This window comes from Sebastes fasciatus, chromosome 7, assembly GCF_043250625.1.
Source record: "Sebastes fasciatus isolate fSebFas1 chromosome 7, fSebFas1.pri, whole genome shotgun sequence".
NCBI classification, from domain to species: Eukaryota; Metazoa; Chordata; class Actinopteri; order Perciformes; family Sebastidae; genus Sebastes; species Sebastes fasciatus.
The window spans coordinates 10,817,428-10,843,750 of record NC_133801.1 but is presented as its reverse complement, the minus strand read 5'-3'; the positions used below and the strand labels follow the sequence as shown (position 1 = coordinate 10,843,750).

Below are 26,323 nucleotides of genomic sequence, written 5' to 3'. Positions count from 1 at the left end.
CACAATACATAATATTGTGATACTCAATATTTTTGATATTTTCTTACAGCCCTAGTTGTTATTATAACCATTTTTTCTTATTATTATTATTAATTGCAATGCTATTTTAATTTTTTGTTTTAGACATAGGCAAATCATATATAGGTCATACCTAAATTTCTTTTACTAATAATCTGGAACAGATAAAGCCTCTTAGATTAGTGGTAAAATATCTTGAAGAGCAAACAGCACAGTCCCCGTTTGACCCTCCCCTCTTTCTAGACATCGTTGGACCTCGGTGACTTCATATCCAGAATTTAGAAAAAAATATCTATAATTATCTCTTTCTTATAAATAATGATTGACATTCAAATCTGGACTGGAGGGAAATACCCTCTATTAATAAAAGATGTACATTAATGCCTCAGATCCGAGGTCTGATAATGACACAGTAAGCGCTGCATGGGGGCCTCATCTACGTCATATCAATTTAATCCATCCCTTTGACTTCCTAATCTAATCAAAGGGCCAGAGGATGGCAGGTGGTCTTTTCATCAGTGCAACTAACAGCTACACACAAAAACAACCCCACTGCGGCCGAACCAGAGGATAACAGATTTGCATTCTGCCTAAGAACATGATGAGTAGGGGCAAAGAATAACAATGGAGCTTATGTGCTTGAAGGTTGAGCAATGAGGGTAAACGAGGTAAACAGGCAAACAAATTGTATGTCTACAACCCGCAATCCTCTACTTGGTATAATAAACCCTTAACCTTGATTACATTTTTGCTTTAATATCTGAAATATTTGGACACATTCAAGGATGATGAGCTGAACTGAAGTCCTCTTGTTTGTCTTGTCATCAATATTAAATGAGATCAAAATCCTATAATACGGAGGTTAAATCTCATCCGGACTAATTTTGAGGTGTAATATCAAGAAAGAGTTCACTCAAAAGGTCACCACTTTGTTAGCTGAAGCTTGCTTCTCATTGTAATTCCATTTACACATAACAGATACCTGTAACAACACCAGCGTTTACAGCCTGAAGTGTAAGTGCCAAATTCCTCCACCAGTCTGAGAAACCAAACACAGGAAAAAAAAGACAAAAAACCCCGGCAAGAACGACATGTGTTGTGTTATAATGTCCTTACACAGGCAGAGGGGAAACATTAGGAGATGTGAAGTCTAGAAAAGGGCTCATACACTGTTAAACCCGCAGTGCACCCACAGGGGGCATAATCTTAAATGACTCGGGAGACAATGAACTCTACTTCTCAGAGTTTAAGAGCCTCTTTATACCAGCTATGACCATAATCCAGTCAAAAAGACATGCTCAGAAGAAAGTAAAAGTGAGCTTAAACAAGATAAGGATATAACATTAAACGGTCAGTGCTGCCTGTAAATCACCCATTCTCTCAACTGCAGGTCATCTCTACAAGATGTTCTAGATCATTCTGTCCTAAACTGATAATGTATTTAACATAGTTTATGTGTGCTTCATATGTATTCATAAGAAAAGCTGCTATTGTAAGGATGCTCTCCCCTCATATCAATAACTGATGACAGTATTGATGACAGTATTTTACCAATGGGTATTTCTTAGTTTGGAGCTTCCATCAACTAGAATTCAATCACCATGTGTGTTAAAAACTAGCGAAGTACATTCATATGGTGTCTGCTTGGGGATTCCACTGTCATCATCACGGTTGATCGCATTCGGTAGATACAAAATACTATAACTTCTTTCCCACATACACTTTTCTCTTGGTATAAATGGCAAAACTTAATCCACGACTGACATTTATTGGCAAACTGCCTGAATGCATCTTAAATGGATTTGAGGAATGTCTCGCGAACAGACTTCTAATTAAATAATCAAAAAGACATTAGACCAAATGTAAAAATGTTTGACTTTAAAAGAGTACATTAGCAGTGCAGTCCTTTGACATTGTCTGACTCAAGAATGTTTTTAAAAGTATCAAAATTGATGCAGCAGACAGAGATATCTTTTTTATTCCACACATTCTTCTTCCTTGTCAAAGCCAAGGCTTATTGGATTTTTCATGACATGACAATCAATTTGTTTCTAATGACTTCATATATTTGTTTCTGTTTAAAGTAGTGCTAAAATATGATTTTAAATACCAATGTATTGGGGTCCTTGGGGACCCCAGTCACAAGCACTCAATTGCAACCTCGGCAGTTTTAACAGATAACATGTTTGCCCAAGCCGGTCTCACTCCCAACTTGTCAAATACTGCCAATTGGACCCCTCGGTATTGGATATACAGAGGCACCCTTTAGCGACAGTATGTGATGAACCGGGCTTTCAACTAACTCTAATGTACACCCACCCACGGCGTTATACAATGGTCGGAGCAAATGACGTAGTATTAAGAGCGCGAGTTCACTCAGGGTGGGTGGGAAGGGTGGAGGATGGGTCAAACAAACACAAGACTTTCAACCAGGAGACCGGCGTGTCTCGTGTGAAACTAAAAGTAACGTTGACATATTTTGTCACGTCAGTCATGAGTCATGTGAGTCACTAGTCAGATAAGTTAATATCAACCACGACCGTTTCCTAACCCTAACCAAGTGGCTGTGTTGCCTAAACCTAACTTTCTGTGAAAGGATTTTTGAAATTTTGAAAGGATACTATGCATGTAACGAGCGTATATTGACATGCCGTCCCTGACAAGTGCAATAGTAACGTAAGAGGGGTATCCTGTGCATTGGTGGCGGTATTTGACGAGTTGGAAGGAGACAGACATCATCTTCAGATGACATTAATAACATAACCAACTAAAATGGCACTCAGAGAGCGCAGGCCTCCGCCCCCTTCTCCGTTCAGCTTGCGCCATCATCCATGTGTATTTTTGAAGCAGCTGTACGTAGCGGAATATCGTAAAACACTTCATTCAAACTGGACAGAAACAAAATAAATATCACCTAAACCGTCGTCGTTACTCTTTCCAACAATCACCAAGTGTGCTTTGGTCGAACTCAAGTGTAATTTCACAGAGTTTCACCCCCCGCTCTCTCTCAGTCAGAAGGCGGGGTTATACAGTTACACTGTGCATGTGTTATACCCAGAGGATTTAAAGTTCTGGCTGATCGTAATGCTTAAAAAAAGTCCTGAATCCGGACCATGATCGCGATCGACACCATTGTGCTAGACCCCACCCCTCCAAAAAATTTCATTAAAATCCATCGCAGACTTTTGGAGTAATCCTCCAAACAAACAAACAAACAAACAAACAAACCAACGAACAAACAAGCCAACACCGGTGAAAACATAACCTTCTACCTAGGCCTTTGGCCTTGGCGAAGGTAATAATGTTTTGAGAAGTAAAAGTTAACAATTTGCTATGGTTAAGGTTTCATGACCACTCTGTTAACCTGTAAATTTACAACTAAAAATCAAGAGAACTGAAAAGCAAAACATTGAATGAGTAACACAGGAAAAAAAATAGTGTGGGGCTGCCTCACTGCTGCTGCTTGCTTTGCACAGATAAAGTCCTATACAGATACCCATCTTGTATAACTTTGGTTTTTACAGGGTTCAACATGGCACAAAGCCACAATTCTATTAACATGCAGTTGACGCCTACAAGCCAGGCCTTATCATTTAATGCAACTTTGCAACAAAGAACTACATGTCTATTTAAACACTACTACTTACTGTATGCCAGAATGCTGTAACATGGGGATAAGAGATTGATTTTCATGTTAGTCCAACTTTGAAAACACAGGATTATGCAGGGCAGCCAGCAGTTTCTCTTCAAGTGAGAAATTGCAATAAATCTTATTTATTCAGTACTTTCTCAAGCCTGCATGTCAAAGCTCAAGGAGCACGTCTTGCACTGCACAGCAAAACAGCGGCTCCTAACTAATTTAATTAATTAGGTTGGGTTACAAAGTGACCTTTGAAACTTCAAGGCTTAAAAATGACCAAGAACAGATTGATCAATCCAAAACTAAGGGTGTAGGGGGAAAAATGCCATTTGGAGGATATGAGTAATGCTTCATGGCACTGAATGTTAAATTCTTTATGGGAAATACAATGCTTGACATGGAGAAAAATAAACTATAAATATAGTGTAACTTTTGTCACAATATGGCTGGGGGAAAAAAAGACAGTTTTGAAGTGTCGAGGCTGTACTGCTTGCCTTTTTTGTTCCTTAACGTCCATGAAATATCTCGCCTCCTCCCCATTCCTTCACCAGATGAAATGCAAAGTCTCATTCTCGCACTCAAAAAGTGACACATTAAGATGATGGACAGGCACTCTGTTTTTGAGCTAAATAGAAAGTGACACATCTGTTTATTTCTCTTGGGCCTGCATATCCGCTGTTGAGACACCGAAAGGTCTGAAACACGGCTATCCGAGGACGTGTGTGCGTCCCGGTGTGCAGGTGTGTGTTAAGTGTGTGCTACCATCAATTTGTATTTTGGAATTAGCAAATCAGCCAGTTGTCTTTCAAGGAAGGACATCCACTCAATCTTTGTCAGTCAGATGATTCCCCAGAGATGCTGCATCTCTAGCCCTGATGCCTCACATTCTCAGTCTAATCAAGTCTGCGAAGTGGCAGAGCAGAGGATCTAAATGAATAGAATTAAACACTATGGAACGGTGTTGGAATCTCATTTTCATCCAGAGCGTTTAATTTAGTATTCGATGGAAAACAATGTGAATTTATTTGCTGTTATTTTGTAACCATAATCAAATTATTGTTCTATTTTATAGATTACCATTTATATTTCCAATTAGCACTTCTTTCTTTATCGGACCTGACCCTGGCTTTTGACATAGTAATGACTGCCGCCAATGCTCCCATTCATAGTAAACAAAAAAGATAAAGTAATAGCCACTTCAGCACAATATTTGTACTATTTTCATTCATATCCTTGCAAGACCATGACCTCAAGGGTCACTTTTTTTTGCTTTATCTGATGCTTTGGCTTTATTGATGTCTCACCTACGTGCAAGATCATTTTCTCTCCTTGGAACGGCACTCTGCTGACTTTGCCGATATAAACTTTAGACATAATTATGTTTTGAAATGGAGTAAAATTCAAGCTGCACAGCAAGAACTGAAAGAGTAGATCTGCAGGGTTAAAAAAAGAAGAGTGAGAGCATTAACTAACGAAGCTGTGGCTATACAGACTTCCCCAACCATTCATCAAATTAATGTGGCTGCTGAATAAAAAATTATGTATACAAATTGCCATTTCAGCTCTATTAATCAGCTTCCTACTTTCTAAATACTACCATGCGCTAAAACATTTCTTGTCTCTTCTTTCTATGCCTTTTGTTCTTTCTATGAGTAATTTGTCTGGCAATAAAGTTCTATTCTATTCTGATTGTTGCAGGTTTGTATCGTTTGTTGTAGGGATGCACCGATACCGGATCAGATAACGGGCCGATACTGACTCAAATAGCTGGATCAGATATCGGTGACAATGGGGCCGATCTATTCAATTCAATTCTATGTTTATATACTATAAATATAGGAATTTCAATTCCTGTTTGAGTTTTGACTAATTTGTTGCTGCATTAAAAAGGTTTACACTTGAATTGTAATTCCTCTTAATTTTGAAGACTGTTTACCAAGTTGCTGGTGTACAATTATTTTTTTAATTATAAATAACAATTCAGTTAATTTAATATCTAAGTATTCATTTGTTACATTTTGTTTTACAAAGTTAGGAAAGCAATGAACTGAAAAAGTTGCATCGGCGCATCTCTAGTTTGTTGATTATTACAGCAAATAACACCATTGTGGGCATGATTAAACTCAAAATAATGTCCAACTAATGAAATTAGATATCATCCCTCCAGACATAACATGAAATTGAATATTTTAGACAACATGTTGAGTACATTTTGATCACAAACTGGGGGCGAGTATGCTAAGAATCCCATTATGTCACAGTTGGCAAGCCTGTTCACATCAAAGTCAATGCAGCATTTCTTTGCAAATATGTCCTTTAGTTCATGTAAACTGAGCAAATGTTGATTCCATTGCAGTATACAGCCTACTGGAGCCTGGAGCTCTTCTCTGACTCAGTCAAGTTCACGCTGCTACAGGGTGGCCCGGTCATTTGACTCTTCCCCATTTGAATTTCATCTTCATTGCACCGTGGAATTGAGGTTTTTTACATGGTATGCAAAACAGTGGCAAAGATTTGTTTGCCCTGCTCATCTGGAGATAGGTAAAGAGCAATGGTCAGCAGAATGCACCTCAAGAAAGCTTGCCAGGGGTCAGAGGGCTTTGCATAAGTCAAGCTGGATTCTCTTCTTGACAGGGAAATGGGTACATGTTGTTTTACATCTGACACGTCGACCATCGACATCTTCATTGCATGCATTACCCCTGCTGCTTCTCTTCCCTGACATGGTGCATGGTAAATAAAAGCAATGTGTTGAACTATGGATTTGCCCTCAGGCTTAAAGAAGACTCTCTGTATGAAATCACGGACGCTATAAACACCTACATCACAACGCCGGTAAGCGTAGTTGAAAAGCCTGGATTCATATATACGATATTGCCTAAAATATTGCGATATTATGTTTAGGCCATATCGCCCAGCTCTAATTTAAATAAAAGAAAATGCAATGTAATATCAATAATACTCATAATATCTATTCTTCTATTCTATTAAGAATTGTTCCTTAAACATCTATTTAAAATGTTTGTTTCTTGAACAGTTAAGCATGGCAATGCTTGTTTTCTCACACTCTTATTAATAAGTGATTTTCCTTCTTTTTTAATTGCAGACAGACATTTAAAGTGCTTTAGGGTAAATCTCCGAGGGAGGCATCCCCGTGGAGGATACGTTGCGCTGAATTGGGAAAGCATAAACACGGGGATGGACCGTTTCTTCAAAAAAATAAGTAAAATGCTGATGTTATGCAGAAAAAAAACATGACAAAATATGCTGATTCAGCCCATTACCACCCTACACTAATAATATTCGGTTAACCTGTAAGTGTTTTGCCAGTGGTCTTAACTGAAAATGCAGAATGAGCCACTAAATCTGAGCATCTCAGATGCCCAAAGCCAAGTCTTCATCATACAGAAATTACTCTTGAGAAAATGTGAAACCCAGAAGAAAATGATATGCAGAGAACATTGCTTTAAATTGCTCTATTCAACAAGCCATCTGAAAGTCTGTGCTGGTAATTGCTACCGTGTTGTTTTCTTGAATGGACTGTTATACACATTTTATTATACTTGGATTTTCATTCTTAACATACGAGCATTTTGGAATTTTTAAATTATGATTAAAATCACCTTGGCTGCTGCTTACAGAGCCATATTGGACCAAATAAGACACATTACACACATAACACATTGACTTCCACGCCAACTCATTTATTTTTTATAGATATAACACTATGCACAGCTTTTTTAAGTTGCAAGATGAATTAAATTATTGAGTGTTTTTGATGCAAAATCTACATCATGTGTGCACCAAATCAATTCAATACAACAACACACTGATAAATAGCAAATATTTTTTCCTGAACCACACACCAGCTGGCTTTCTGGGGGTCTCTGTGCTCAAGAGTTATTAGTAGGGGTGTCAACAGCTCTTTGTGTTGTCAATTAACACCGTTCACACAAGATCATTTTAGACATGTACATCTTCATCTGATCCAATGCCAAATTCACACAATAATTACTCATGGGCCTACATATAAAGCAATACACACTCCACAACCACACATATAATAACACATGCTGTCACTTGTCTTAATTGATGATGTTATGTACGAGATAATTCAAGTCTAAACACAAAATTCTTGAGCAGCTGCACAGGTGTGTGCAAAACATGCACACGGTCATTTAACACTAGTGCACAGAAATTCAAATACAACAATGACAATAACCGCTGAGCAACTGGAAACCGTATAAAGCCTAATGCCATCAACATATTTCCGTACGTTTGCACAGATACAGCGGTCTGTGGTTCATCATAAGACTAGCATTGATAGGCCACTATCTCTTCAGGGCATCTTAGTGTTAGCTTAGCATTGTTAGTTATTTGTTTTAATGACAAAATACTATGTAACTAACGTTGAGGATGTATCTACGCACAACCAAGAATAAACAGGTTTTTGATCAAAGTAAACTGGCTTGAAAATGTGGATTTCTCAAAGCCAATATAACGCTTTATCCAGGTTTCTGAAAGCAGTATATGATATTAACCTGCACCAACATAACTCCAAAAGCCCGGGGCGACAGAAACTATGTTGCAACCCATCATTTCTAATTTTAAAACAAGTCTCCACATTTCCACTGAGTTCTTCCAAGGTGTTGTCACAATTCTCAAGCTAGCAGTAGAAGCTAAAGTAAGCATGCTTAAAGTTTTATGTGTTTAATGCATGTTTAAGGGGCGACTGACGTTAGAAAATGCAATGCTAAGCTAAAGTTTGCTATGTTGCATCTACAACTAACACTTGACCATCTTACGACTGGCTCACACCACCTTCATTTTGATGTCAACTACACACCTGTAAAGTTTTAGGACTGCATCTTACACACTCAAAATGCACAGACAGATTTTTTCACCACAATATTGTCACACAAACACCTGACAAAGTACTCAAACCGCCTCTGTGGTATACACAAGGTGTCTCCAGGACCACATTTTGCCGTGATGACTCACACACAAGGTGAAAACAATACCAGCGTTGCTGTCGCAGCTGGTAAATATTAGCTTGTTTACCTGTCAACAACAAGTAGGCCGTAAGGGGAAATTCTCACTTCACATTCTCAAATGCCGCACCTGTATTCACTCAGGTTATGAGTGCACTACAACCTAGAAACAACTAATCAAGCGGGTCAAGAATAACCGTGCTAGAGGGAAAGAGTTGCAAAGGTGGCAGCCTCATTAAGAGGACAGGACTCCTTATAGACCATACAGTGCAGTCACCAGGCAACGTATTCTCATACAGCAGTTCATATGATGTCTTACAAAAAAGTAACTCCTCCTTTTTTGCTCGTTTTCCTACGAATGTCCAGCAACACATTTCAATTTCCGCTCGTTACATGCATACAGTCTTTTCAAAATAAACTTACGTCTTCACAGGGAACAACTTCCTTAGGTTTCGGCAATACCGAAACCTACTTAGTTTGGTGTGGTTACTTAAATACGTAATTTATGTGACAAATAAATCAACGACTTCTGGTTTCACAAGGGACACAAACACAAGTCCTGTATCTTTTGACTCACCAATCCACCCCGACCTCCTCCCTACGCGGCGTTCCTGGTTCACGATTACGTGAATTACACACCAATTGATTCGGTGTGATATACACAAATTACAGAGTATTACTTTTCGTAGGTATAGCTATGAACGGTGTATGAGACTAGCCTGCACCAGGCCCAGCTGTTGATGGTCAGGAAATATAGTAACTTCAACATGTAAGCTAAATGCTCCTTAAATAACAAGGTCTTGATTTAATTTCCTACATGTTAAAAACACAAGAAACAATGTGTATATAAGGCTTCAAGGAAGTTCAGATGTAGTTGCTAGCTGTTTACCAATGCAGCCTTCCAGAGCTATTTTACATGGAGATCAATTCTGTAGCGAGAGAAACAAGCATCTGAATTTTTTTTTTTTTAGCTACTCATTAATCATTAAAAACGAAAAAGGATATGTCACTGAATTTAATTTTTTTTTCGTATATTATATTTTATTTTATTTATATTGTTGGACAGAATTCAGGGAGAAATTGATAAAGTGAATTTAATTTTGTGAGAGGCTGTTGCATCATGATTCACAATTTTTTTTTGATGCAATGTGATTTATGCATGCAATGCATTTATTTATTTATATTTTGTTCTAGCTAGAGAAATTGTCTGAATCTGGTCCAGAGGCTTCCTGCCACAACAGATCAATAGGTCTGAAGACAAATTACTACAGGACACTATCCAAAAGATTATGGGAAACCATCCGGAAAGCTTGTGCTGCTTACGATAATTAAAACAAAAGATGTCACGGGTGGTAGCTACCGAGACAGGTGGGGTGTAACTTGACAGAAAAATAAACAATGCACACTTTTTTATTTTTCTCATATTGGTTAGTAGTAGTGGTAGTACACTCAATGTGCTGTCAAGTTTGCTTTTAAACTTAAATGCTCTCATTGTTTGGATTAAGTATTTGTTGATGCTGTGACTGTGTTAATCACATTTTCAAAGTGAAGGCATTCTCTCCAGTTTGAAGGATGCCAAAGGTTTCTTTGGCAGGTGTGGACAATCCTGTTAGAGATGGTGTTTGTGTTACACCTTAACCTCCTTTTCCAGTAAATCTATCTTTTGTTTGTACAGCTTCCCAGTATGAAGCTTTTCTGCCAAGGAGATTTAAATATATAAGCCCGAGGAAAGGGCAACCTGCTGCTATCTCTGACTCCATACACGGTTTATTTTATTTCAAGAAATTAAATTAATTTAATATATGTATATTAATTCCCCTTGTTTTTACTGTAACAATCCTTCACTGTGAATTTTTTTTTGCGAAGACCTATTTAACACGCAGCACATATTTATCTTTCGATGGTATGTAAGCAGACAAACATTAAAAAGTAAGTAAAAAGTAATAATCCTTGCTCGCAAGAAAATTGTGAATCGCAGCAGCAAACAGTATTCAGAGTGTATGAAAGTGTACGCAGTAGCAGCACAGAACCCAGTGCACAACAGCCCGACTACACAGAGCAGCCTGCAGCTGACTTTTGCAACCAGTTGCAATAAAGCATGCTAAAACACCAATATAATGCTTGAACGTTGTTATAAAATATGCACGAGTTGAGAAAAGGCAATAGTGAAATTGCTGGTCTTTAGCCAGGTACTAAGCAGCACCGAAGGGAGGGAGTTAGCACAGAGGAGAGGGAGGCAATGGCCTAAATTGTTAATAGTATATTAATTTCTGCTTCTAAAATATAATTGGTTTCTTTGATGTCTGTAGGTTATGTGTACAATAGTCATGTAAGGAAGAAAAAACATGACATTCATACAAGATACAAGATTTTCTGGCATTTCAGCTACTGGTAACAATTAACATAACAGAAAATGACCTGTCATAGAGAGGATCAATAACATTTTCATCAATACTTTGTAGTAAATACTGTAAAATAAAGCACTACCTAATTTATATCTTCAGACATAACACATGTAAACACATAAATGGGCATTAGGATTTATACCTCATATCATCGTCTGTATTACTACGCTAGCTTTAGCATTAAGTTTTTATCAGCTACTTTTTCTTCATGCAAATCCTAAGGGCGTGAATGTGGCTATTTTTGTTGAATGAGAGCTTTATGTGGGTCAGACTGTGTTTTCCTTTGACAACCTCTGAACACTGCTGTTCTGCTGCAGTCTTGATTAATGGCCCAGAGAGTGTCACACTGACCTGAGATGGAAGGTGCTCATCGCTGTCAGAGACGGAACAAAATCCACTGACTTGTTTTTCGTACAGCTTTGTCCATCCCCTCGGTGATGTCTGTGTGAATAAAAGAGGATGCAAGGCATTAATATGTTTTCGAGTACACAGGATGAATGCGACATAAATATATGTAACCTATGATAAAAAGCTCTTTATACCAGTGACTTATTTGCAATAGAGTGAGGTTTCATTTTTTAACCCTTCCTTTTAAAAGGCAACAGCTACTAGAGTTGTTCCGATACTGATGCCAATATCGGAAAGACATCTGTATCAGGTATTGGCAAGTATGCCAGTCTATGCACTGATCCAATACCATGATTTACTAACCCAGAAAGAAAGCAACTTGTTTAACCGGGTATCAATTCTTCTTCGCCACTCCAAAACAGAAGCCGTCACTGTGCTGTCACCCTGGATGTATCATAGCTGCCACTGGCAACTACTGTTTTAGAGCAGCGAAGAAGAACTGATTGCAGGTAGTTTGTCACGCGACGATAGTAAACAACAACAGTGTGGTGCTATTGGAGAGTGTAACGGTAGTCAGAGCGAGGAAAATGTCAGCCATTTGGCAATATATATTGGCTATATATGTATATATATATATGTATATATATATATATACATATATATATATGCAATATTTACACACCCCATTAGGGTACTGCCACTGTATATATAAATAATATACAGTGGCAGTACCCTAATGGGGTGTGTAAATATTGCACCCTGCAGGACAAATTAGCACACAGGCTGTCTACTGAGGAGACAACTGAGAGAATACAGAATTGTTATTTATTCCTAGCTTCATTTATTGATGTTTTTTGTAACTGACAAACTGAATAATAAAAGAAAATGATAGTGCATTCATTCTCTATATGTATTTGTTCATGTTTTATTAAGGGTTTAACCTGAGCCAGGCCATACAACAAAGATAGTAATCATATCACATACATACAGGGTCAATAGTAAACAGCTGTTATATAATAACAATTATAACAACAACTATACATATATTTTGTATCACGCTGGTATCGGATCAGTACTCGGTATTGGCTGATACCACAAGTTCAGGTATTGGAATCGATATCGGGAAGGAAAAAATGGTATCGGAACATCTCTAGCAGCTACTGTTGCTACATTTTGGTCAAACACAGTTTGAACTGCATTCAAGAAAAAAAATATACATATATAATTGATATGGATTTTATCCAGCATCTTGCTTCTTCTCTTAGTATGCATGGTTTGTTCCCTCTGTTCCGCTTTACAGTTTATTCTTTTTTCTTCTTCTTTTGTGTGTGCCAAATAATCAATGGTCATCTCTATATTTCAAGTGCTGATGACTTATTCAAATAGATGATTCTCCTCTCTCGGCACAGAAAGGGAAAAAGAAAGACACTTTAGCACTGAGTGACACTTCAATTAGCCTCTTGTCCTCCACTACTAATAATCAGATTGTGTAGCCGTGTAAAGGACAAGGCAGGTCATTAAAATATCCTCAAAAACCCACAAGATTTACTGTAGGCTGTAGATTTTGCTTGTATTTGCTGACAGCCGTATAGTGCTGCACCCCCTCTCGGCCTCCCTAGATGAAATAAAAGCTATCTTGCTGTAATTGCTGAGGAAAACGGATTCACCAGTGTCTGCAACACTTCATGCGCCTTCTAATTTCGTTCAGCTCGTTCTTCAATTGCCAGGCCCCTCGCAGGGGCCCTCATCTATTCCGTTCAGTGCTCTTCAGTGTGATGCCGCAGCGGACCCAGATAACCAAATCACGCAGGCGCAGCGTTATGACAAGTGCAATCAGACAACCAGAGATTTGTTGAATTTATGTCGACACCGGGAAAAGGAAAACCTCCACGATTAGCTTGTGGTCTACATGCTGCAGCACCATTGTAGGAGCAAACTTTGTTTAAAGATGCATTGAAATATTGTATTAAACTAACATGATTTGGATAGAACGAACAGCTCATACAAGATACAATTCTGCCATGTATTTACACTCCTGTGAGTAAGAGCACCTTTCACAATCAGTTACAGTAATTGGTGCTTTAGAGTTCAGGCTTGTTTGGTGTAGCATATTATTATTATGCTGTGGTGTGATTCTGCTCAAGGCTGTTAACTCAGAGCTGTTTGGCCGAGCATGGCTTTTACAAACGTGTGATTTTGTTGGGCCAAGTTTTGTAGTTTGAAGCAGGTCTAGGCTGAAAAGTGTGAGTGACACTGGCAACAGTCAATGGGAATTTAAGTCCAGGGGTAGGATAAAAGGAATGAAACAGAAGAGGAGTCACCTTTAACAACAATGCCCACTAATGCAGAAAGCTTGCATCAGCAAGAACTCCTGCTGCACTTGACTCACTCTTAGGGGCTGCCACTGTACACACATTCACTTGAGCCTTTTTCATACTGGACTGTAGTATTGCCTGGAGACCTAAAGTGGTAATTTGTAATAATTGTGGAGGTCGTCTGTAAATCTTAATCCCGTGCAATGTGAGAATATCAGTCCAATGCCAATCGACATCTCTGATTTAGGGTCGTTGATTTTTTTTTTTTGCACGTTTTTTTTGTTTTCTCCGTGCCATTTTTCTGTCTCTTTCCCTGTCGAGAATTATGGAGGCTACGTTTGCAATTATAAATTAAATTTTTGACAGCATTTTGGGTGCAAATTCAAGAGGCTCATCTCGCTACACAGCATGTCAACCCATTTGCCATAAATATTAGCAGCCATTGCTTTTGTCTCTCAGGAAGCGGATGTTACGCAGAGCCTTGACATCATCACTGGTTCTCTAATACATCCATGGGATAATGTCAGTAAATTTAAGTAAAATACACACTTTGCATATGAAACACAGACGTGGGGGGGGTAATTTCTAAATCCCCCTGATAATACTAGTCCCGTGCAAATAGGGCTTTGGACCAATAAATATTAAAGCTTTTATAAATCAACATTAGTTTGTAGTTAAATAGATAATGCCACTTTAAAATATTCCTGTAGGGTAATGCAAATGTAACCGTAAATGCTCCGTAACAATGAAGCTCTAAATTACACTACAGTGAACTGCTCTGGAACAATGGGAGAGTTATTTTTGAGTGACAGAATCGGGTTGTGTGTGATCCCTCATTTTCATTTGTGACTGGTGTGAACAGCAGACCAACCGTTTAGTCAGAGCTGCTAACGACATGGCCATGTTTGACCAGCCTCCAAGTCATTTCTTCAATACTTAGCAAACCACCGTCTACAAATCAGCCCACAAGAGCAGGCATAAACTGTGGCGCTATTACCAGCATACCAACATCATTTCTCATAAGAAAATTGTGATAGCTACATGTACTCTTTAGATCATTGTGCTTCCAAACATACATTCAAATTTGAACATGAAATCATGTGTCAAATTGTGGTGAGTTTCTGAAAAGCCAATACTTTCCTATAATTCCCTATAATCCAATAATTTCCTTCGAGAGTTGGCAACACCTGTGTCAAGCCAACAAATACACAAACACTGTGACTCCAGACAGATGCTCCCACATGTATAATGGTCACCGCATTTCAAGCAGGCCCTGTTTTGCTGTGGGCAATTCAACAATAACATCTGCTGTCAGAAATCCCAATAGTGGTGGCTTGCAGGACGGGCACAGCAATGAAGATCCTCTGAAAAATCATATTTGTGTTATCAGAACTGAGTGGTGGAGTATTGCCATGAAAAGGCTTTTTAAGTTACCAATCAAGACTTCTGAAACTTGTCAGAAGATGCATTGCTGTATATTGAGCTTTATTTTGTTATTTAAAAGTCTAGAATACATTTTATCTAGTTTTGAAAAAACAACAACATACTGAATCATTAACGATTAATCAGTATATCATTCTGATTTAATGAGTGTTTGTTACTGTATCAAACACACGTTTTTTCAGTCAGATGAGATTCCAGTACAGTAAATCCTGATTTATTTGTATCAGTGCAAGTTGTCAACGAATCCCTAACATGATGCTTCACAGATTTATCTTAATTTTTCAGGGGTCCTTTGTAAGTTTGAGACCTATCAATTCTCGTTCCCACACCTAATGTTATGCAGCACAATAATAATTGAAAAAAGAGACTGATTTACATTTAAATCGAAAAAATCACTATCTTTCTAATAATGATGTGCTCTAATCCACCTTCAACTATCATCCGAGGAGGTTAAATTGTGAAATATTACATGCAGTACTCAGAAGATCCCATTCTTTGAACATCTCCTGGGACCTCGACCCTGTTCTTGGAGGCTTCCTTCCCTCTTTGAAGATAGGGGAGGAGGAGGAGGAATAGAATTGGGAGGTGTGGCAGGGAGTTCACACAATCTCTTTTAGGCTCGCCTTCACGTTGCAAGACACAGTGAATTTAATACCTTCTTTTATCTGTTGTGTGTGCAGCAGTGAAAGGGAGGAGTTTCAAATGTCAAGTCTTTATACTCAGGTAGTAGTCTCTGTAGTGTCTTTACGCGCCTGGCTGATTTAATTCCAAGTGGATGGATGTGGGTGATAATTATAGGGTGTTTTTTTTTTCAATTTGGATTGATTAGCACATTTAAGTGACCCTGACTCTTTCTATGTGGTTAATGTGTTTTTAACAACATCAAAACATGACAAGAAAAAGGGTTTTGATAGTAAGTCTCAATACTATTTATATGTTAAGCAATGGAAAGTGCTCTTCAATTAAACATTTTATAAAGATGGAAACTCTGATTGTTGACATGCTGTGTAATCAAGAAATTAAATCAAGCATGTGTGACTTTGAAAGTAAAAAGACATTCTGTGCAAATGAGCAATAGAAACACTCGTATTAGTGTCAATGCGCTTCAAGTGGATTTGCTGCTACAGTCTCACATGTTGACAACCAGTTGTCAATCTTAGCTGATGTGAGCCAACTTCGCTGTTAGCTGCACTTGTGCTACTGTTACATTTTAGTATATCACAGGTAAACATGTCAAAGGTGTTGATGAAATAGAAGAAGTAAACACACCTTCCTGCAGGACTCACTTCTTGTGTGTTTTGGTCCATGCTCCATTTGCTCTCTGTTAGGTTGCCTACTGATGATGTAATTTTAAGCAACTGACTCAAGAGAATCTTGGGAAATGTAGGGAAACCCATTGTGCCATCATGCTGTAATTACAACTTGTGACCACAGTGGCCACTGTTCAGCAAAAGTCACACAGGCTCACTTTCAGACTGAAAGGCACCCTAATAATGGTGGCAGCGGAATGATGGAGAGCTGAACAGACGCAAATTGTGATAAAAGTTTAGAAGCAAAAGATACAGTGTTAAACACAGGCTGTACCGTTACAGGAAGAGGTTATACCCACACTCTCGCGAACGCATTTTAAATTTGAAATTAATCTACTCCACACCTCTCTGCTACCTGGTAAAGAGGTATGGTTGAAAAAGAGTCACTGTTATGACAGATATGGCAGGATGATCTACTTGACCTTAAAAATGTAACCCCGGTTCTCATCTCAGTCTCTCTGTTATCACTTAGTTTGTCATTAGCATGAAAGTAACTGTGCACCAGGGTGTTTCATTGCCTCTTGCCAAAATCATGCCGGGATAGATTCAAGTCCTTTCCAGCGAACCTGAACTGGAAAAATGGGTATTGAACATGAATTTATAAGGGCTGTCAATAATTTAAATATTTAATCACACATTTTCTGTTCAAAATGTATTTTAAAGGGAGACATGTCAAGTATTTAATACTATTATCTACATGGGAGTGGGCAAATATGCTGCTTTATGCAAATGTTTGTATATATTTATTATAGGAAATCAATTAACAACACAAAACAATTACAAATATTGTCTAGAAACCCTCACAGGTACTGCATTTAGCATAAAAAATATGCTCAACAGACAAAAACATATGTCAGTGTGTGAGTGTGCTGACTTGACAATGACTTGCCCCAAACTGCATGTGATTATCACAGTGGGCATGTCTGGAAGGGGAGATTTGTGAGTTCCCATATAACCCATTTTCATTCACATATTTTGAGGTCAGAGGTCAAGGGACCCCTTTGAAACTGGCCATGCCAGGTTTTCCTCGCCAAAATTTAAGTTTGCAGCGTTACTTAGCCTCCTTCACAAGCTAATGTGATATGGCTGGTACCAATGGATTCCTTAAACTTTCTAGTTTCATATGAAACTGTACAGTATCTTCACTCTAGCTTTAAAACTGAGCTTGCTACAATTTAAAAATTGCAAGTTGTGTTAATGTGTTAAAGAAATTAGTGTCGTTAAAATAAATTTACGTTAATATCGCGTTAACTTTGACAGCGCTAGAATTAATAGATGGTTGCATGAGAACAATCTGATAATTAGAACTGTTGACCTTTAAATTCTTAAATAGAAAAAGTATTTTGATTCTGGTGACCCCTATGCCCTCACGCCACACCGCCTCCATAACTATTTTGACATGTACTTATTGTACAAAGAACTATGGTGTTTCCTGTTTAAGATCTAAGAAATTAAATGACAGAGATTGAAAGAAAGCTTCTACTATATACATGGCCCTGATGCATATGCATACAGTATATAGTATCTATTTTGTATTGTTGATGTGTTTTATTTCATCTGTGTCGGAGTAAATAGCGCTATGCCGCCTACCACAACATATTTTGCAGCAGTAGTGAATAGGTGTTGCATTATATATTGCATGCTTAATGTGGTCTTAAAATCAATATTGGGTTGGCAATCTTCTTGCATGATAAGATATAATAAACACTCAAACTGTACTGGAGAGCGAGTTTTTTTTTTCTTTGACCTCATTAATCTTGCAATTTACTAATATAAAATAACACCACCCACACGTATTAGCATTTCAATCAATAGCAAAAACCGCACAGGCTTTAAAAGCATGGGCCACAACAGCTTGCCTCCAAAAGCATCTGCTTAAATCGATACAAAGTTCAATAGTCTTGATCCAAGATCTGTGTGCCGCTGCTTCCTACATCCCCTCTGACTGTATACCATTATCTATCTTACTGCATAATTGATGAATTTTGTATTCACACCCTGCACATCGCCTCCAACTAAGATTGTCAAAAGCCACAACACACCGACAGGTTGTGTTAAGCATGATCAGTGAGCTGTGATTCAAATGATAGTTTCCGTTAAAAAGTTAGGTGTGATCCCTCAAGTATAGACACAGCTGTTGCTGTGGTGGAGAGTAGGAGGAAGACAATAGGGTAAGAGGAGCCTTCTTGATCTTCCAGGAGAAAAGCGAGTAGGTCCAAACTTTGATTACCCAGCATATCACATCATGTGTAACAACTTCTCCTCGCCCACTCAGGCACCAAGAGGATTACCAGATCCAAATAGAAACACACTTCAACGAGCAAAAGCAATTCTTCAAGTTATAGAATCGTCTCCTATTATTCTAACCGTTGACTTTGCAGGCTTTATTAGGCATACACACACACACACACAATAGAGGCTTGCAGTCTATAGTTGTATTTTCCAATAATACTGTGTTACACTGGGCAAAACAAAAAGTGTTTGTAATGGATAATTTATATCATAGTTAATATGTTTTGCATAGCATATATGGAGATTTTATTGAATATTCTAAATCCAATGAGAGCCAATAGACAATAGACATTACAGGGTTTCAGGAGTATACAATGCAGTTTTAGGACAGTAATGTGTTTTTCATTGTTTTGGCTCTCTTCCACCACCCTGGATTTCAAAAGAAACAATGCCTATGGGGGCAAAGTGCTGACTTCCAGCAGGTGTTCACATCAATTCTCGGTGAACATTGTGGGAGTCGCAGCCCTTTTTTTACCCTAGGGGAGTATGTTTATAAAGAGGGCAGCAATTTTTCTACTTGGTTCATTGAATGTGGATGTAAACACCCTCAAATCAAACCTGAAAGGCAACAAAATTGCCTGTTCTGATCTGTGGCGTTCTGGATACTTCACTGGTGTTATAGAAACAATGTTGTTACCGTGATCAGCCATGTTTAGAGCTCTGCCAAGCTGTCCTCTGTATGCAAACCAATATGACGCCAAAGCGTGTATTGGACCAGAAGATATTCAGAAGATAGCGTGTCAGTGTCACGTTTTGCCTCACAGATACGTGAATATTACACACCTGTATTAACCTGCAGTACCAGCAAGGGGCAACAAAACCACCGACTTAGGATCAGGCAAGAAAACCACTTAGATAGGTTAAGGGAAAACATCATGGTTGAGCTTAAAATAAGTACGTAAACTAAGTAAAACCCGTACGGCAACAACGTAACGTCAGTGCGGAAAATAGTTTTCAAGTGACGTTTGTCACACGCCACTACAAAACACGTGACAAATGTCATTAACGTAACTTACAAAATAAAACACCAGTCTCATAAACCTTCCCACACGCCCACCATGAGTGGTCTTTCTAACTTTTTATACTACGTCGACACCTCGGAGTACAGAGTACCAGAAACACGTGACGTCATGTGACAACCGTCACTTCGTAACACTGCACCTTCATGCAGGAGTCAAATATTCACGTCTCTGTGAGGCAAAACGTGACACTGACACAGTTTCTTCTGGTGGACAGGCGGGTCTATTACAAGCTTTGGGCTACAGGTTTATGTTAAGGTAGACAATAAATGATGGAAGTAATAGCAAAAGCAAAAAGACCCCTGCACATCTTCATTTAACCACTTTTTTTTGCTCACAAACCACAACTGAATCGTTAAACCATATAGTGGACTTTCCATCTAGCATCACTTGACATTTTTGGCTTTTAATCAAAGGTCTTGACAACAGCTGGATGGATTGCCATGAAATTTGATAAGCCAACATACATTCATGTCCACCTCAGGATGAACTGTAATAACTTTGGTGATTCCATAACTTCTCCACACAAAGCACTGTTGACATTTACTTTAGACTACAAAATGTAAGACAATATAGGACTATTTAGAATAAGTTAAAATTCCTGCATTGCGTTAATAATCAATAATTGTCAAAAAGCTATAGTTTATAATAAAAGACATATTTATCAAATAGTATAATAGCACACTACTATAGTGTAGCATATATATCAAATTATGTTATATTTCTTCTATCTGAATTCTCCAACAAGCCGTAATGAAATTTGACTAATTTGAACTGTTTTTTTGTGAGTGTATTTAAACAGCGCAGCTCAATTTGGCACCCCAACATAATGGATTAATTTATTTAAAAACTTAATAGGATGGTAAATTCCAGTTTACTGTTGTTCACACAGTGTTAAATCAGTCTATTTTCTGAGTTGCTCTCTTTTATAGTGCTTTGTTATATACTTATGAAATCTATTTCGTTTTTTCCCCCTAAATTAGCATTGAGCCACATAATTCCTAAATGCTCATCCACAGCTAGTTGTGTTGATTTGCTTCCATGTTTCATCATAGTCCATATCACTGTCACTGTAAACAAAGGAGACTAGAGGGGCACCGGGCTCAATGAACATGCACTCCTAACACTGCTTGTTCCACATAAATCAAAAGAAATCAATGCCAGATTGAGGATTGTGGCCTCTGTTGTGCAAATGAAGCCTGGCTCCTGAATAAGATAATAAATCCCTGCCACATTATTTCAGCTTTTGATAAATGGAGCAACATGAGAGCGGGGGGGGGGGCTGCAAGTGGGAGCAGGGGGCACACATCTGACTGTGAACACCTCTAATAAAACATGAGGAAGGCCTTTGATACACCAACACAACAACAGCACTTGAGTTGCCATACACCATGGATCAAACACTGACATTTCCCTGTCCACAAATTGTTTGTTATTCCGATACATTAACTTCAAAACTACATCATTGTTAAATTGCATTAAGTATTTACAGAGCAAACACACTATCACGCCAGCTCATAATTTGCCTCTTTTAGGAGATTGATCCGGTCATGTCTTTAATGTTGCTCTGCAATGCATGGCTCAGATGGCCAGAGCTCCAGTCAGGAGTAGGCCACAGAGTGTGAGAGGTTTGCTATCAAACGCCAGGCAGGTTTTAGCCTCTGACAGATGTGGGATCAGTGTCAGATGCGAGCTATGCCAAAGGGCTGGATTGGTGCAGAGGGAGGAAATGACTTGACTCTCCTGGCCTCAGTATGTCTTTGTACCCCGGCCCCCAGGGCAAGTGATGGCAGGAATACAGAAAGAAAAACTCTACTCTAGCACATGCCACCAACCAGCCCTGCATCCATTCCACCTAAAGGCTCTCTGCACCTCTTGATTGCTACCCGAGACCATTAGATCACCTTTAGTTCCATCCGCGCAGTTCCCCGGCATGCCCTCTCCTTCACCTTACACCACTGCTGCGAATGAATCAGAACCTTATTTCGTTTTCATTTGCAAGATTGAGACTACTTTCACAGATTTGAATTTCAGTTTAAACAACACATTTCCACGGTGATATTGTGCATATAATAAAAATTCGGAGTGATTACACATATATGTGCCTATGCACATGTATGTATGAAAGCAGTGCATGTGTTACGGTTGCTCTGATTATAATGACATGACTATATGTTTTTTTTTTTTTTTTAAACGACGTGATGTGGTATGCATCAATCCACTCATTTCCTCCTCTTGTTGATCCTTGCATTGTGCAGATTGCCATGGTATGTGTGGATTGATTTGCGCTAGTGCACACAATTGTGTATATATTCATAAAGGTACTCTAATTTGGAGTAACTAAATCACCAAATACTGCTACAAAAGTGGTTCAAATTCAGTTACATGCCAGTTTAGCCATATTATGCCTTTTGTTAGCCACATTAGCCTTGTATGAACTGTATATGTCTGCACTATCCCTTTTGGTTAGTTTCAACCAGTGGACAACTCTGGGGTTGACTCCTCTGGTTGCAAAAAGAAGTCTGATTGTATAGAAGTCTATAAGAAAATGAGCCTACTTCTCACTTGATTTATTACCTCAGTAAACATTGTAAACATGAATTTATGGTCTCAATCACTTGTTTCAAGTCTTCTTCAACACAGCATGATGTTCATTTAGCAAATTATGGTCCCATTTTGAGTCAAATAGACCATAAAGCAGGGTGCGCTTTAGGGCGTGGCTACCTTGTGATTGACAGGTTGCGGCGTTGTCTGGTCTGGGAGTTGCCTGTGTTTTTGTCTTACAACTTTAACCCTTTCACAGTGTGTTTTCAGTTCATAGAAGTTAATTATAACCTGTTGGTCGCCTAAAAATGTCTTATTCAGTGTCCAATTGCACTTAGCTTCACCCTTTTGTGTCTTCATTTGAATTCTGGTTGCAAAAAAACAAGATGACGACAGCCAAAATACTGAACCTGAGGTTTCAAAACCGTAGTCCGCAAACCAATGGGTGACGTCATGGTGACTGCGTCCACTTCTATGAATATAACCCACCTTAGAGAAAGTCGTTTTCCAGTGTTTAGATTATATTGCCTGCACTCTGAATACAATTAGCTTATCTTTTTTATTTATGTGAGTAAACTGAAGTTCAGTCTAAGTGTGTAGTCTAATAAATAGTGCATCATCTACACCCAGCCCTCAGTAAGTCAGATCTAACACGGTCTGCAGGCTGAATTAGTATGCAGGGTTAACACTGCTGAGTTTTGTTGCTCACTCAAAGCCCCCACCACTGTTATCAGCAGTCACTCAATGGTGCCGCCACTGTCAAATTCCAAGAGCTGTGAAATCACTGGAAGTTCACAACAGAAGCAGCTGCCATGCTGCCATGTTTATTTCATTGTATCCCTTCACTCCACCCATCCTTACCCATCTATTCAACACACAAATGTTTGCCTCAAAGGCATCACTGTTGAAAAGTCTCCTGTTTCTGCTGTCTCTCACTTTGATTTGGGCACTTAGCATTCAGCAGAAGGTTAGGCAAGTGGGGATTGTTGTACCTGGCACAAATATTGACAAGTGCTATTGTAGTTCTATAAGCATCATGATTTGCATGCACATGGGAGGATATATTGCACACAGAGCACAAAGGCGTGGATGCCAAAATGAATTCATTTCAGGGAGAGGGTGACAAGTGATTTAAAGTGTAGTGTTATTTTTTTTTTCCAAGGGGTTAAGAGCAAGTTGAGTTTTTTTACTATGTAAATTATGACCTTATATTTCATTGTTTTGAAACTGGGTACTAGAATAAGAGGTGGCATTTTGATTTATTTATGATTGGATGTTTGTTTTTTTAAATTGTACCAACTTCAACTACTGTTTAAGTATCATCATTAGTGGTGCAAAGGTAAAGCTGGGACTTTTATATACTCTTTGTGCCCACTTACTGCCCACTTGGGGCTTAAAATAAAGGCATATACTGTACTATCGTCAAAGGCTTCTTGCTATGTCAACATCTTTTGAATTCCAAAGAGCTTTCCCCCATCACTTTCATTTGCTGTTCCCCCTCCCTCCTCTCATTCCTTGACATCCAGCCCCAAATCATCTTCTTCCACCACACTATCTGCCACCCGTATTCCCTTTGCCTGTCTCCTCCTTCCATTCAACTCCTAATGGGCCCAAATAGAGAGTGACAACTCTTCCTGTTCCTCTACAAAATTCATGATTAATGTTTCATTAATCATGGATTTTTTAAAACATTCTGCTCCCCGGGGCTTTCTTCTATACTGAAATAAATTAATAAATGAGCCAAGTGCACACAGCCACTGAGAGACTTTGCTTTTTCCATGCCATCCTTTCTTATCGCTCACATAATGGTCATTGTTTATGGCACCACTGCACTCAAAGGTGCTTTCAGGGGAAGACTATAAAGTGAGCCAGTGTTCCACAGAGTTTTATGTGTTGTCTAAATGTTGTATCTTGTCTTGTCAAGGACTGGGGGACTTTACACCTTTGAATACTTGTGTTTTATTAAACCTACTTAGAAAGGATAGGAATATAATTATTTAGACTAATGTTGAACAAAGCATTATGGTATTGGCTCAGTATATTGATGGTCGCAGAACAGAATGGTGAAAGGTCTCCTGAAATAATAGAGTAGAAGAAAACTCAAGTAGGCAGAGAAATAAAGTAGATATTATGAAGAAAAACATTGCGGTTTTAAATGAAGGCTTTACAATATAGGTTCATAAGTAACATTGGCAAAAGAATGAAGAGGAGACAGAGCTGGTTTGAAGCTCATCTTCAGTCTGACTCCTTGACTTCAATCCGTCGATATGTCTCGCTGGGTCATTGTGCTGCGAGAAATGACTTTCAATGCTCTGTAAGGAATAATATTTCGAACGGACGGCCAGACTTGAAGTGAAAGTGCCAAATAGCATTGTCTCATGTCTTAGCTTGGTAAACAAGCATGTCTGACATTTCATCCAACAATCCATCCGCACAAATAAATTGGAGCTGTACAATATAGGAGAAATTCAAAGACGGAGTGTTTGTTGATTATTGTTGAGGAATCCGCATTTAGCGTCCATGCCATGCCTGTGAATTGTCTTATCTAAGTAACATATCCATCTACAGCTGAAGAGGCCAGCCATAAAGTGTTGATCAAGTATAGTAGCTCATCTGTTTGAAGCCAATGACCTGTGACCTGATCTTGAGAATCACTGGCCCTACTGGAGTTTATCAGCTCTGTAATTAACTGTGCAGAACAGGGTGACTTTAAAGGTTAGTCTGAAAATATATCTACTGGAATTGATTGATGTGGAACTCCCTCGTCTACTGTAGAAATTGCTTCAAGTTTTTCCTGTTGTATTGAAAGAAAGAAGTGAAAGAGGGCATACAACCATGTTCTGCCTGCTTATTAGTGCTCAACTATGACTCCACTTTTGATACTCTTGTCTATAAATGTGATGGGCAAATACAGTATGAATCAGGGGTGACTTATGTGTAGCATGTAGAATTTCATTTGCTAAGGAGACTTTTGTCTATTATTTAATGTTAGACTATAAAATCACTATGGCTTTTCAGGGGTGCTTTAGGAAAAGAAAAAAGACAATGCAAATATTACATTATACTCAATATAATCTCTATTTTATGATGTCATTGCTGATAGCATTTATGGTGCCATATAATATCTGACAAGCACCAGTGTCTGCTGATGTTCACTCAGGAACATTAATGCAGAGGGTTAACCATCGCAGTGCATCCACTTATTTATTCCTGGCATCTTCTTTTCAGATCAATGCAATTTGCCGAGGGGTTCAACCTTATTAGAATTTGAAGCTATTGATCAACACCACCTTATCTGCTGTATTGCATCTGTTTTTCTTCCTTTTCTACTTACAGCTCCCGCTTCTGTCTTGTGATCACAAAGCCTGTAATGAGAAAAATCCCATATTAGTTACTGCGGGGAGATTCAGCATGTGCTGGTCCTGCAATAAAGGGAGCCATAAGGTGGAGAATGATTCCGTACATGTGCTTTGATAACACAATACCGCCATGATAATATTGATTTTCACTTCCTTTTTTGCTCCTGTTGGCAGGACTGGTGGATATATAGATGATTGCACATATTGGCTGATTGTTGAAGTATTGAATTTATTTGTCAGGACAGGCTTTGACTCGAGAGAAAAGCAGCAATCATGCTCAAGAGAAAGTTGTTACTTCACATTTTGGTTAAGGATCACAATGCAACCTGAGCCCGGATAGATGACCAGCATTTTGTCGGCAGTATTTTGTCGTCATGGTGGCGTGTGTCCTCATTTGGGTGCTTAGACGTGAGGGAGCTACTTATAGCCAATAAGTGTGGGCTTACTTGATGCGCTGACAAAGTTTATAAGAAAGCATCAACAGCGTGCACATATAAAAAATCTAAGTATTGAAATTCTCTGAAATGAAAATAAAGAATGAAAAAAATGAAGAGAACATAGCATGTAACACTTCTCAGAAATGGACATATTTACCCTGGAGACTCCATTAGAGGCTATGAAGCATTGTTAATGTTTGAA

General features: G+C 38.6%; 1 protein-coding gene across 1 annotated transcript in view; it reads right to left on the bottom strand.

The window, feature by feature from the left end:
- The window catches only part of kirrel3b (kirre like nephrin family adhesion molecule 3b), a 193,156-nt gene extending 176,674 nt beyond the window's left edge, over nt 1-16,482 (bottom strand). The window contains exons 1-2 of the mRNA XM_074641549.1: nt 16,430-16,482; nt 11,406-11,495 (exon numbers count right to left, since the gene is read on the bottom strand). The gene's annotated coding sequence lies outside the window, so the exon portion shown is untranslated. The remainder of the gene's footprint in view (nt 1-11,405; nt 11,496-16,429) is intronic.
- Nucleotides 16,483-26,323: the final 9,841 nt, after the last annotated feature.